This window comes from Lemur catta, chromosome 13, assembly GCF_020740605.2.
Source record: "Lemur catta isolate mLemCat1 chromosome 13, mLemCat1.pri, whole genome shotgun sequence".
NCBI classification, from domain to species: Eukaryota; Metazoa; Chordata; class Mammalia; order Primates; family Lemuridae; genus Lemur; species Lemur catta.
In genome coordinates this window covers 59478925-59491748 of record NC_059140.1, presented here as the reverse complement: position 1 = coordinate 59491748, position 12824 = coordinate 59478925, and the positions used below count along the sequence as shown (strand labels likewise).

Sequence of the window (12824 nt, the reverse complement as noted above, 5' to 3'; positions counted from 1 at the left end):
TTTACTGTAAGAATCAAATGGGAAAATAATTTATGAGAAGCACTTTGAACTATAAAACACAGACAAAAGAAGAATTAAAATGTTTACCAATGATCAAAATGATCAAGAGGACAAAAATTATCAAAACAAGTTAGGATAATCCTTTTATTTGTCCCAGGCCAACTCACTCCCCCTTTTCCCCCACAGCACTCTTTCAACTGCCTGAAACTCTCAGTGGCAGATGGACTTGCCTTGAGCTTCACATGAAACATAAAATACAATGGCCAACACAAGGGTTCTAGAAAAGCAGAAACTCTCAAAGTCAGCTCCTAAGTAAAGTGGCACCACCTTTCTGGAGAGCAATTTTGTAATGCATGTCAAAACCCTGGAAATATTCATATTCCTACTCTTTGACCCAGCAATTACGTCTGGGAATTTGTCAAAGCAAATATTGATCCTGGAACACCTAGGGTTCTAATGAGAGCTCATAATGCAACAAGTGCTTTGCTAAGAGATTTAAGTTAACATCCTATTTGATCCTTAAGATTGGCAGAACAGTATTTCAGTTTGACGATGAGAAAAACCGAGGCAACAGAAAGTTGAATTTGCCCAGGCCCACATAGCAGGTGGCAGAGCTGAGATTCAAATCCAAATTTTCAAACTCCAGCACCGGGGCTCTTAACCACTCCTCTACGGTGCATAAAAAGGTTTGATAAACTGTTCACCACAGTTTAGAACAGAAATAAGAAGCAATCTGGGTGCCAGAAACAAGAGTGATTAAATAACCTTAAATTCATTCCCACAGTGCCACAATGGCAGCCATTTAAAAGGATGCTGAAGGACAGAGGGACGGCACACCTAAAATCGCATCGCTTTCTCTGAGTCGACTCCTAACCTTGTCTGAAAGGGGAGCCTGGAAATGAGAGAAAACAACAATTATCTTTGCAGCTGAGGACTAAAGTCAACTGTAAAGAGAAACACTAATTCACTGATCACCCTAAGGTGCCCCATGACATGCCCCTGCGGCAGAAGAAACAGAGTACTCTGAGACAACAGCGTGGGTTTGACAAGTCTACTTCACTTTATCCCCGATATTCCTGAAAAGCACACCCAGATAAAACATCCTTATCAAGGGTGAGTAATGAATAAATAGAATCCGATATGAGAACTATGAAGGAACACTGGAAAAACAAACAAAAAACACGTAAGAATACAGACGAAAAGAAAAAAAACTCAAATATAATCATGCCCCTTCAAATCACGTTACCTAATAGTACCTCAAAATTTATACCACTCTTTGAAATTATTAAAAAAGCAACTAAGTTTAATTAACTATTTACACTCTGCTGAGCAAAGACACAGAAAAAAAAAAATACCACTAAACAAATGAAATCCCCTGAGAAGTAACAAAAAAGCAAAACAGACATTGCTAAAAACATGAATGTCAAGGAAGTTTTAAGAAAAATCACAGAATGCAAAAGAAAAATGAAAGCAATTAGAAAACAATTCTAAAGAATACAGAGAACAGAGAGGACACTTTGAATAAATACACGTAACAAATCCTGCAATTTCATTTCCTAAAATGTACCCTACATGAAAGTCATAAAGATATGTGAAATATTCACTGAAACCAAAAAAACTGACAAACTAAAAATAACCTAGAAGTTTATCAATTCAAATAAATTATAACACAGTCACGTGATATTCCCCAGCTGTTGGAAAGAATGTGTTAGAGTAATCCATACTGGCATGAAAAAGTAAGTTGCAGAATGGGGTAAATAGTGTGCTCTCACTTGTAATTTGAAATATACATATACACACACATACAACTTTGACACAGTGTTTGTACAGGCCTAACAAATGTCAAGAAAGTACACTAAACTGATGACACTGGTCATCCATTGTAAGTGGAATTTTTAAAAATGTTATAAAACATCATCTATCTGTAATACGGGAAGATGATAAATTAGGTTCTTGCATGTTTACATTATCCCATTTTGTGTAAAATCTGTATAACTACGTGTGTTTTTATACGTGCAATATAAAAGCAGACAGACACTAGATGGGTATAGACATTGGTTTTACCTAGGTAGATGCAATTATAGGTGATTCATTTTTTTGTCTGTGTACATATGTTTTATATTTTTCTGGATAAGCATAAATTCTTTTATAATTTACAAAAATATTCCCCAAGTCTTTCCTCCTTTCCTCTGGCCTAAGAAATGTTCAAGTCAATATCATCTATTACTTAACCTTTTTTATAACAGGAGAATTAACCTTCCCAAAGAGTCTCTGAAACACCTTTCTAGTCTTCTATAGACATTGCCCTAACTTGACTGTTCTCCTCTAACACTGGTTCTCAAACTTCAGTACATGTCTGAACCAACTTATTTCTAACACCTTCCCCCAAGAAGACCCACATTCAGTAGGTCTACATGGAATTCAGAAATTTGTATTTTTTAACAAGTACCATATGTTAGTTCTGATTGAGAAACATTTGTCTCTCTCTCTACATTAGTCTCCTTCTCTAAATTCTATCATAACTTGTTACTCAAATACTAATATTTCTAACCTTCATTCTTGTCCTTGTTTGTTCTCATTTTATTTCGTTTTCCAAGGATACTTTATCTCTACCTCTGGTTTTAACTAGCAAATAACTCCCTACATTATATCTTCAGTTCAGTTCTTACACTTGATTCTCAGTTCCATATTTCCAGTTTTCTACTAGACACTTCCAACTAAATCTCCCAGTTGTTCCAAAATTAGTATGTTCAAAAGCTGAATAAAACTTTCTCCCTAAACAATCTCCTCCCGTATTCTCTCAGTAAGAGCCAGTAAACAAACCAATCCCACCCAGTAGGCCAAGCTGGAAATAGGCCTTACCCTCAATCCCCACAACTACCATGTCTAGTAAATCACCAAGTCCTGACCTGTCATCCTCCTGAACTTCCCTCAGATCTACCCTCTCTCTTCTAGCAGCTGAACTGCTACTTACTCTTCATGCAACAGTTCGAGAACCTACCTCTTTAAAGAAGGCTTGGTTTATCTCTCCTTTATCTCTTCTTGCCCAAATAGTAGTCACCTCCTATACGTTCCCAAAGTGCTTTGTCCTTTACCCTATGGTGCCATTGTTTGCATACTTTCCTCCTACTGCGAGTTCTTTGAGGACAAAATCATTTTGCAGATTTGTATGTTAACACAGTAGCCATTCAAACATCTGCTAGATCATAAATAAAAAGTAAATTATTAAAAACAAAGTATGCCTTTAAATGTTTAAATGGATATGTCTACATTTGTTTGTGAAAATACATTTAAAAGTTTCCAATAATCTCTATTTTATATCTGAGATTATATTTAAAATAAATGCTCTAAGTACACATTTTGACCAAATGTCAAATGGCCAAGTGTTAAAAATTAATATTCTGTTTAATATAACTATAATAAAACATGATAAAATAGGTATGAAAACACTAAACAGGCAACACAGGACTGTGGTCCCTGACAGATCACAGCACTGGCTGACAGCTGCTTCCAGGTCACAGTGCAGGGACGAGAAAAGCAAACAGTCTAGCAGTCTCACTGAGTTTTGGAGACAGGGATCAGTTTGGGGAGGCCAACGTATCTAGAATTTAAGGGCACAATGCTGGAGCAAGAGGTCAAAGGAAAAGAGAGCTTTAGAGATCTGCAGATGGGTTCCTCCAGAACCTTTGGACAAATACTGTGCAGAATACCTGAGGTTAGGGAAGTAACAAAAAGAAAGAAGTGACCCAAGCAATACCTGGAACCAGACAGGGCTTAGCATAGTTTGCACTCTCACTAAGCATACTGGAAAGTCCTTGTAACATATCAGGCAATGGAGAGATTCCTCAGAAGGAAGTCACCTTAGTAGGGGAAGTAAGTCAGCACTACAATAAAGGCTGTTCTGGGCCCACACTAATAAAGTCTCAAAAAAAAAAAGTCTCTAAAAGCAAGCCTTAAAAGTTTCCAACAGATTCCAAATAACATGCGTACCACAACTAAAACCAACATGCTTAAGGACTATAACAAATCAAGCAAGTAATAGTATAAAATCAATGGCTGGCATGCAATCAAAAATTAGCAGGTATGCAAAGGAGGAGAAAAATATAACCCATAACCAGGAGAAAAAAGTCAAATGTTCTAGCCTGGGTGACATAGTGAGACCTCATCTCTACAAAAGCTAAAAAAAAAATTAGCTGGGCATGGTAGTGCATGCCAATCTATAGTCCTCACTACTCAGGAGGCGAGGCAGGAGAATCACTTGAGCCCAGGAATTTGAGAATGCAGTGAGCTGACACAACTGTACTCTAGCTTGGGTGACAGAGCCAGACACTGTCTCCAAAAAAAAAAAAAGTCAAATGACAAGAGATGACAAGAGATGATGGCATGAACAGAAAAGGACTGCAAAACTACAGTATAAGTATGTTCCATACACTCAAAAAGGAAGAAGAAAACACGATCATGACAAGGAGAGAAATAGAAGATGTAAAAGAGACCAAAATTAAACATTTAGAGACAAAAATGAAATACATCTAAGATAAAAAAAAATATACTGGATTCAATTAACAACAAATTAAATACCAGACATGAAAAGTTCAGTCAGCTTGTAGGCATCGCAAAAGAAACTATCCAAAATGAAACAAAGGGAAGAAACTTAAAAACCAACCAACCAACCTAACACATCAGTGACTTATTAAGCGCTGTAAAAGATGAGTAACTGGAGTCCCAAAAAGCATGTGTGTGTATTGAGGGTGGGGAGAAGGCAGACAGAAAAAAAATATTTGAAGACAAAATGACCCAGAATGTCCCAAATTTGATGAAAACCATAAACTGACAGAACCAAGAAAGCTCAACAAACCCTAAGAAAAATAAACATAAAAGAAAACCACACCAAGACACATCATAACAAAACTGCTGAAAACCAATAATGAAGAGAAAAGTTTTAAAGTGACCAGGAAAAAAGTACACATTACACAGAAAGGAATGAAGAAGGACAGCAGACTTCCTGTCTATGCAAGCCAGAAAACAAGACAATGCAGCAACATCTTTACAAAGAAAGTGGGGAAAAAAGTGTCAACCCAGATATCCACATATCCAATGGAAATATCTTTCAAAAATTTAGGCAAAGGTTGGGTGCGGTGGCTCACACCTATAATCCTAGCATTTTTGGGAGGCCAAGGCAGGAGGATCACTTGAGCCCAGGAGTTTAAAACCAACCTGGGCAATAGCAGGATCCCCATCTCTATGAAAAATTTAAAAATTAGCCAGGGATGGTGGTGTACACCTTGTAGTCCCAGCTACTAAGGAGGCTGAGGCAGGAGGATCACTTGAGCCCAGGAGTTTGAGGTTGCAGTGAGCTATGATGACACCACTGTACCCTATTCCAGGCAACAGAGCAAGACCTTGTCTCAAAACCAAAAAACCAAAAACCAAAAAACACTTTAGGCAAAATAAATTTATTCAGACCAATAACAGCTGTGACAATTCACCTCCAGCTGACCACCACTAGAATAACTGTGAAAAGAAATTTTTAGGCAAAGAAAAACAATATCAGATGGAAATTTGGGTCTATGTGAAGGAATCAAGAATACCTGAAATGGTAAATACGATGGTAATAGAAAAGTTATTTTCTCATTTTTGGTCTCTTTTTAAAAATAACCATTTAAACTAAAAATAATAACAATATACTGTAGGGTTTAAAACAGATGTATAAGTACAAAAAAAGTACAAAAAATGTAGTAGGTAGGAGATGAAAAAATACTGTCATAAGGTTTCTATACTATATATGAAATGAAAGATTGTGATAAGTTAAAATTATCTTGTAAATTCTAAAGCAACCACTAGAGAAGTAATACAGATTAATACCTAACTAGTGAACAGTGGAATAAAGGTGACATTATCCCCTTTTTGCAGATAAGGAAACTAAGACTCACCTTCACAGGAGAGCTGTGAGAATGTAATGCAATAGTATTTGTAAAAACAGTACCTGATGTGGCAGGAACTCAAATCTTAGCTCCTTCCTTGGGTACAGACCTGTTGTTTGACTCACAAAATCTAAAAATGCTACAGCTATCAGTTACTATTTTGTCTTTCAAAACAATAATCAACTATATAAAGAAGATCTGAGTATCCTAGTATCTATTAAGATACTTGCTTCTTCCTAGTTTCTGCCCTTTTCCTTTTTAATCCTAAATCAACCTCATTCCTGCATTCACAATATACATTTTGTTCTTACCACTGCAGGGTTTCTCAACCTCAGCATTGTTGACATTTTGGGTCAGATAAGTCTTTGTTGTAGGGAGCTGTCTGTGCACTGCAGGACATTTATAGCAGTATCCTTGGTCTCTACCTACTAGACACCAATAGCACCCACCCAGCTGCAATAACCAAAACCATGTTCAAATATTGCCAAACATCCCCTTGAGGGGCAAAACTGCCCCTGCTCTATTTCAGCACTTGAACTATGGTACCTTATGTAACAGTTAAATGTATATAACTCTATGCCCTATAATGTAAAGTACTAACAACATTCAAGGCATATATTCACCAAGTATCTAAGTAACAGTGACTGAGATACAACAGTGAAAAGTCCCTGCCCTCGAGAGCTTAAATTCTACCCCCATGCCTTACGCATCTCATCTCTGCATTCCCCAAAGGCCTTACCCATAAAAAGCCACATATTTGTTGAATTGAACAGGCTGTAAGATAAGGGAAATTTTATCAAGAACATGGATTTCAGAGGGGCATTTGGTGGCAAGAGGGACACCATTAAACAGATGTCTACCTACCTAACAACTTTTTGAAAAATTAATCCAGGGATATTTGCTCTATCATCTTTATTTTCTCAATCATAGAGAAAAATTATTGGTCTTTCAACTGCATTCCAGGTTGGAAGCCACTTCTAAGGTATGTTTGAGCCCAACTACTCACTGGTATTTAAAGTAATAACGTGGGCCTAGTTGCCAAAGTACTAAGTGTGAACTGCCGTTAACTTCAAAACTCCTTGTACAGCAACAACAAACACAACTTAAAATAAACATACACACAAAAACTAAAATCTTGAGGTTGTGTTTTCAATGTGAATATGCTGCCCAGAAGTTGAACTTATGTTCATAATCTTATTCGTAGCCCCACCTACAAGATTATTTTTAACAAAAAATATGTTCAGAATTTTAACCCAGAAACACATTTCTCTTTATCAGTGACATCTGCGACTCCATGACTCTAAAAGTGTATTGCTGAAAAGGCATTTAAGCAGCTCTTGCAAATATGGCAAGGCTCTAGCCTAATCTGCTAGTAGCAGAAATGGGTGAACAGATCCATTTTGTAGTTGGTCCAGCGCTTGACACATACAAAGCACCCTATATGCCCACACAGAATCTGTTAACTGACAGGATGTATGAGGAATAAAAAAAGAAGAGTGTGAAAGATAACCTCAAGGTTTCAAGCCTGGAGGGCTGGAAGAAAAGTAAAGTCTCTGCCAATTAGAGGGTACTTGGAAGACAGTGTTTTATATCAGTATGATAATATCCAAAAAGCAATTAAAATTAACAGATTTAGCTGAGGGTCAGAGCTGGAGATGTTACTCTAAAAATCACCCCCGTATACAGACCTTGAAAGCTGATCCCAGAAACTGGGAAAGAACAGAAAATCAAGAGGGAATCTAAGGAGATAACCATGATAAACAATTCCAGGGCAGGTATAAAAGAAACCACAAAAAAATGGTATCTGAAAGGTAGGTGAGGTAGAGCTTTAGAATTTAGTGTCACTGGAGTCAAGAAATAGTTTCAAGCATGAGTGGTCAGCACTAGACTTCTAAACTCCTTGAGGACAGAAATGACATTCTTTCCAAACACTCCCTATCACAGCACCTGCCACACAGCATGCATTCAATAAATACTAATACTGTACACTTGCACTGTGCCTGCCATGTGCCAGCCAGACACTGTTTAATTGCTTTACATATAGGAATTCATAATTTTCACAACTGAAGGTGCTGATATTATACCCATTGTACACACAGGAAAACTGAGGTATCAAATGTTTAAGTAATTTGCCCTAATTCACACACCTAGAAGAATCTGTCCTGAAGAGACCACCGGATCTGGTTAGATCATTACCAGATGAGAACAAGTTCAATGCAGTGCTAGAAGAGCTAAAACTGCAGGATGTTAAAGTACATCTAAGTTACCCATCGTTTCCTCTCTGACCATATTCCTTCTCTTAAAGAGCATGCTGCGGCAGGACTAAAAAGCACAGCCCTACAAACTGTGAGACACACCTAAGTCTCCTCCCCATACATTTTCCCATTTCCACCTTCCTCCACCCCCAGCCAACTGGACTAGATACCTGACCAATTTAATTCTCTCTCTAGAAATTTAGAATTGAGACTTGGAGATATTTGCTGAGAACCATGTTACAAAGTCAAAATGTGTCTGATGTGGCACCACAGAAAATGAAAGTTTCATACAAACCAAAGTTATGGCGATGCAGAAACCAACAGGTTTAAAGAGAAGGCCAATCTGAAAGAAACTGGAACAGAACTGCAGTGAGTAGCAGTGATATAAGACCATGTATTTCCTGAGAAAAACTGAAGTAACTGCCTGAGCTGGAATCACGCAATATACTTCATATGACAAATACCTTTTTTAAGTAGGCTAATTTAAATGGTATTTTGTTCCTTGTAGCCAAATAATCCTCAAGCCATTAAGGGAGATCAAAGAAAAAACACTGAGTAAGCAGCTACTATGTGCTTCCCATTAACTTTTTAACTCTCATTTCAAGGATAAGGAAGAAGAGACTCAGATATATTAATTAACAAATATTAGTTGCCTGACTGCAAAACCCAAACTCTTCACACTATACATCATTTTCACTCATGTAACACCCTCTCTGTTCTAGGCCACTACACCATTTATCTTATTTTCCATGAAACATTCTCAGACTAATCTAAAAATGTTAGTTTTTCTCTTTTTATCATGTCCAGTCTACCCTAAAAGTCTGAAACCCTTGCCAAAAGGTTCTGAAGACCAGCAAAAAAAAATTATATTTTTCTATCTCCATAAATCAGTTCGCCAAGATGGAATGACAAGGACTTTTGTAATCTAGACTGATCTCCTTTGCCCATTCAGGAAGAGATATTTTCTAAGTTTTTCATATTTTTTCAAGTACAGACAGAACTCCTCTGCCTACTTATAACTGGAATATTTCCTTCAAATGGCACCACCTGAATTGGTCTGAGTTTTTTTCCAGACAGTTAAGTTCCTAAAATTAAAAAAAAAAAAACAAATTAAAAGTATGATCCTTTTTCCAGCCTCTAAAGGCAAGGGAGGACTTCTTCAGCTTCTAGGCTTATCCCTGGAGTTCAGAGACTACAGAAGGACAGAGAGTTTCTCACTGCAGTTCTGGGTCTTAGGCAACTCCCCTATCATCAACATCAGTGAGATATCACTGGCTTAGTATTTTACCACTAGGCCCTTATCAATTTCATCAATAATGCAGTTATGTGGGTACATACACTAGTCACTAGCTCAGCTTGAGAACCCACTTCTTCCCTGACTCATTTACATTCTCTGATCTCTCATAAATCACTGTTACTCATAGCTACAACTACTTGTAAAATTCACTGTCCACCCCCGGTCACAGTTTTGCTGGAAAGAACATAAAAAAGTATAAATAACCAGGGTACTACTTGAAAAACGTGACTGTGTTTTAAAAGATTCATCAAATTACACTATTTTAAGTGACACTAATCACGCAGGGCACTGGACTGCCATTTACTCTAAAATCATCTTTGAACTACTGAGTACATCTTTTTTTGAGTGGTACTCTTATTTTCTGAGTATTTTCAGACACAACAAAATCAGTATCAATCAACATAACATTCCGAACAAGGTAGGAAGAAGCTGATGCATTTTGCAAGTGATTCAATAATTACAAAACTGAAAAGAGAACAGGAATTTTTAACTCTAGTTTGCAGTAAGGCCATCAGATTTGTGTCTCAGCAGTATTTCTCACCATGAAATTCCCTATCATCGAAAGCAAAACCACCTTGAATTTAATAAGATTTTAAAGGAGAGGGAAAGCAGGAGGCGAAAAAAAACCATTATCAAGTCATACCACTGTGGTGGTTTAGATTTTTACTGTCACTGTCATGTACCAAGGTTTTTTTAAAAAGTACTTCAGTTACATCTACGTATTTTTTATAAAGCAGCTTAGATGACTGGAGTAATAGCAGTATACTCAATCCTTTCGTAATACTCCACGGCCAGCATTTAAGCCATTAACAGCCCAGGAGTGTTAACAGCCTAGGAGTGTTTGACAGCAACTGCAAATATCAACGCTCCGAGGAACCGCTTGATGCCTTCCGTTTGTCACAAGATTTGAGTAGCGACCGGTTCCAAGGCTCCAGCGTTCTGACAGTGAAGGATGCTTGCTGCTCCGCAACAAAGTGCAACGTCCTCCTCCTCCTGCATATGCTCCTGTGCGCACAGCACGAACACAAACTAAGCACACACAGCACCATGCATTCTGGGGACCCGGCTCTGAAGACCACCCGGGGGGTGGAAACTGAGCCTGTCATTCAAAGGGGCGGCAGCTCCGCCGCCACACTCGGGACCCCAGAAAGACCCGTCCCGAGCCCGAGAACCCCTCCTCCGCTCCGGGCCCAGTGCCTTGGGCTTCCTCCCTCTGCCTCGCTCCTCCCGCCTTCCTCCCACTGCCGTGCAAAGGCGCAGCTCTCGGGCGGCCCCGAAGCCAGATCAAGGAGGCGGAGCAAGCAGGCGGAGGGGCTGGGGCGGCGGAGCCGGGCCGCTCCATCCATCCCGGCCGCACACCCCGCCGCCGCCCCAGCCAAAGCGCTGCTTACGCCCCGGAGGAGTCCGCGCCTGGCTCACCTGGGGCCGCAGCCTCCGCAGCTCACAGGCATGTCACCGGCCCGCAACGACCAGTCGCACGAGCCGGGCGAACAGGCTGGCACCCCCCTCCCTCACCAGCCCCCAGCCCTCCCCCCTCCCAGCCCCGCGGCCCGCCCCCGCCCTGCCCACCCCCTCGGCTTCCGCCACCGCAGCTCCAGCCCGCGACACCGCCTACCCCCCACGCCTCCCACTCACTCTCGCGAGAGCGTGGCGCGCCTCTCGCGAGAAGAACTCCGTGGCCAAGCCCGCGTAAAAGTGGGTGGGCTTTTAAAAAGGGAAAGAAGGAACAAGAAAAAGCCTTCCCACGTGCTCCCGGGCAGCTAGCGGGTCAGCCCGACCGGTCACATGATGTCCAGGCGGCCTCTCCACTGGGCAGAACCCGCTCAGCCGTGGGAGCTCTAAACTCGAGGCTGACCTACGAACCTGCGGCGGACGTCTTGCGCGCTTCCTGGTCCGTTGCCTTGGAAACGGGAACCTTTTCCTCTGGCAAGTACCCAGGCCTTGGCTTGCTCCGCAGGTTTCGTTTGAGCCCCTACCTCCTTTCCTTCGACCCCCTCAGTCTTACAGCCTGGAGCCAGCCGGGCTCCTTTTTCGCCGCAAGGCTAGCTTTGCCTTCTTCTGAAACCCCAGGCCCTTCCCGAAGTGGCCGCCCCACCACATCTGACGGTCCGCGAAAGGCTCATCCTTTTGGATGGCTCCGCCCCTTCGCCCCAGTATCTCCAAGGGGGACCACTCAGGGCGCTCCGGGCCCGCGGCCGCGTCTGGACCGCGAGAATGCGCGGCAAGGGTTCGCTCGGCCCTAGTGCTCAAGCTGACGTCTTTACGTGGTATCGAAATCAGAGAGTAAAGCTGTGGTCACAGAGAATGAAAAGCTATTATGTTGATTATTTGCACTTAAAATCGGAAGGCCCAGTCCAGTCAAGTTGCACGCCTCAAGGGCATCTATTCTACAAGGGTGGAAATGCCTGGTAGATGAGAAAGACATTTTTAAGTATATCCTCATTATGATTTAAGATTTGCCCTATTTGGAGGCGAGGGGCGGGGAAGAAAGGGTGCATTCTTATGTTCGTTTCTTAAACAAATTTTGGTTTAGCTCCTACGTATGTTAGGCAGTATTCTAGGCTGCCGTTTGAGCCCTCATGAAGACTAATAGTGGGGATTCTAGGGAGCTTATCTGAGGAGGAAAAGAAGAAAGAAAAAAATATCTGTTGGTGTTAAGCTGTATGCAAAGAAATTACAATAAGTGATGTGATGGTGATTGTGATTGGGTGGCTACTTGAGCAGCCTTTTTGAGGAGGAGACATTTAAGCAGTGATTTAATATTAATAGTGACGCAAAAATCAGAAAGTAGAGCTTTTCAGGCAAAGGAAAAGGCTAATTCAAAGGCCCTAAACAGGGACATATTCTAGGGCATTTGGAGGAGGGAGGGAGAAGGAGAAAGTAAACTTGCATGAGCTTGGAGAGAATGAACTTGGGCCAGCTCCTCCAAGGCTTTGTTAGCCAAGAAAGGAATTGAAAGTTCATTCTAAATGCAATGGAAGGTATTGCGGAGGTTTAAATAGAAGAGAGACATGTAGAGTTTACTTTAAAAAAATACAAAAAAACTCTGCAGAGACTAGATGGATCTTAAGGAGGCCAAACAGAAGCAGAGAGATAGGCAAATTGTAGTACAGGTGAGAGACAATCATGAAAGACTTAATTTCCAATGACCTTGACATTCCTCTTCTAAAATCCATCAGGTCAGAGATTCCTGGTGTTGTTTGCTGCCTTTTGTTAAAAACACGTGAGTTTCTCCTATTCAATCAGAGAAATAAATGAGATTTTTTGTTGTTACTTGGGAAAATTAATGGCCCTGGGCTCCATCTTTGATTTTTTTCCTGCCATTTACACTACATAGATAAACACCTCTTC

The 12824-nt window shown here is 40.5% G+C and overlaps 1 protein-coding gene across 3 annotated transcripts in view; it reads right to left on the bottom strand.

Annotated features, from left to right (window-relative positions):
- The window catches only part of AKAP11 (A-kinase anchoring protein 11), a 51187-nt gene extending 40215 nt beyond the window's left edge, over positions 1-10972 (bottom strand). For all 3 annotated transcript variants that reach the window (XM_045566775.1, XM_045566776.1, XM_045566778.1), the window contains exon 1: positions 10893-10972. The gene's annotated coding sequence lies outside the window, so the exon portion shown is untranslated. The remainder of the gene's footprint in view (positions 1-10892) is intronic.
- Positions 10973-12824: the final 1852 nt, after the last annotated feature.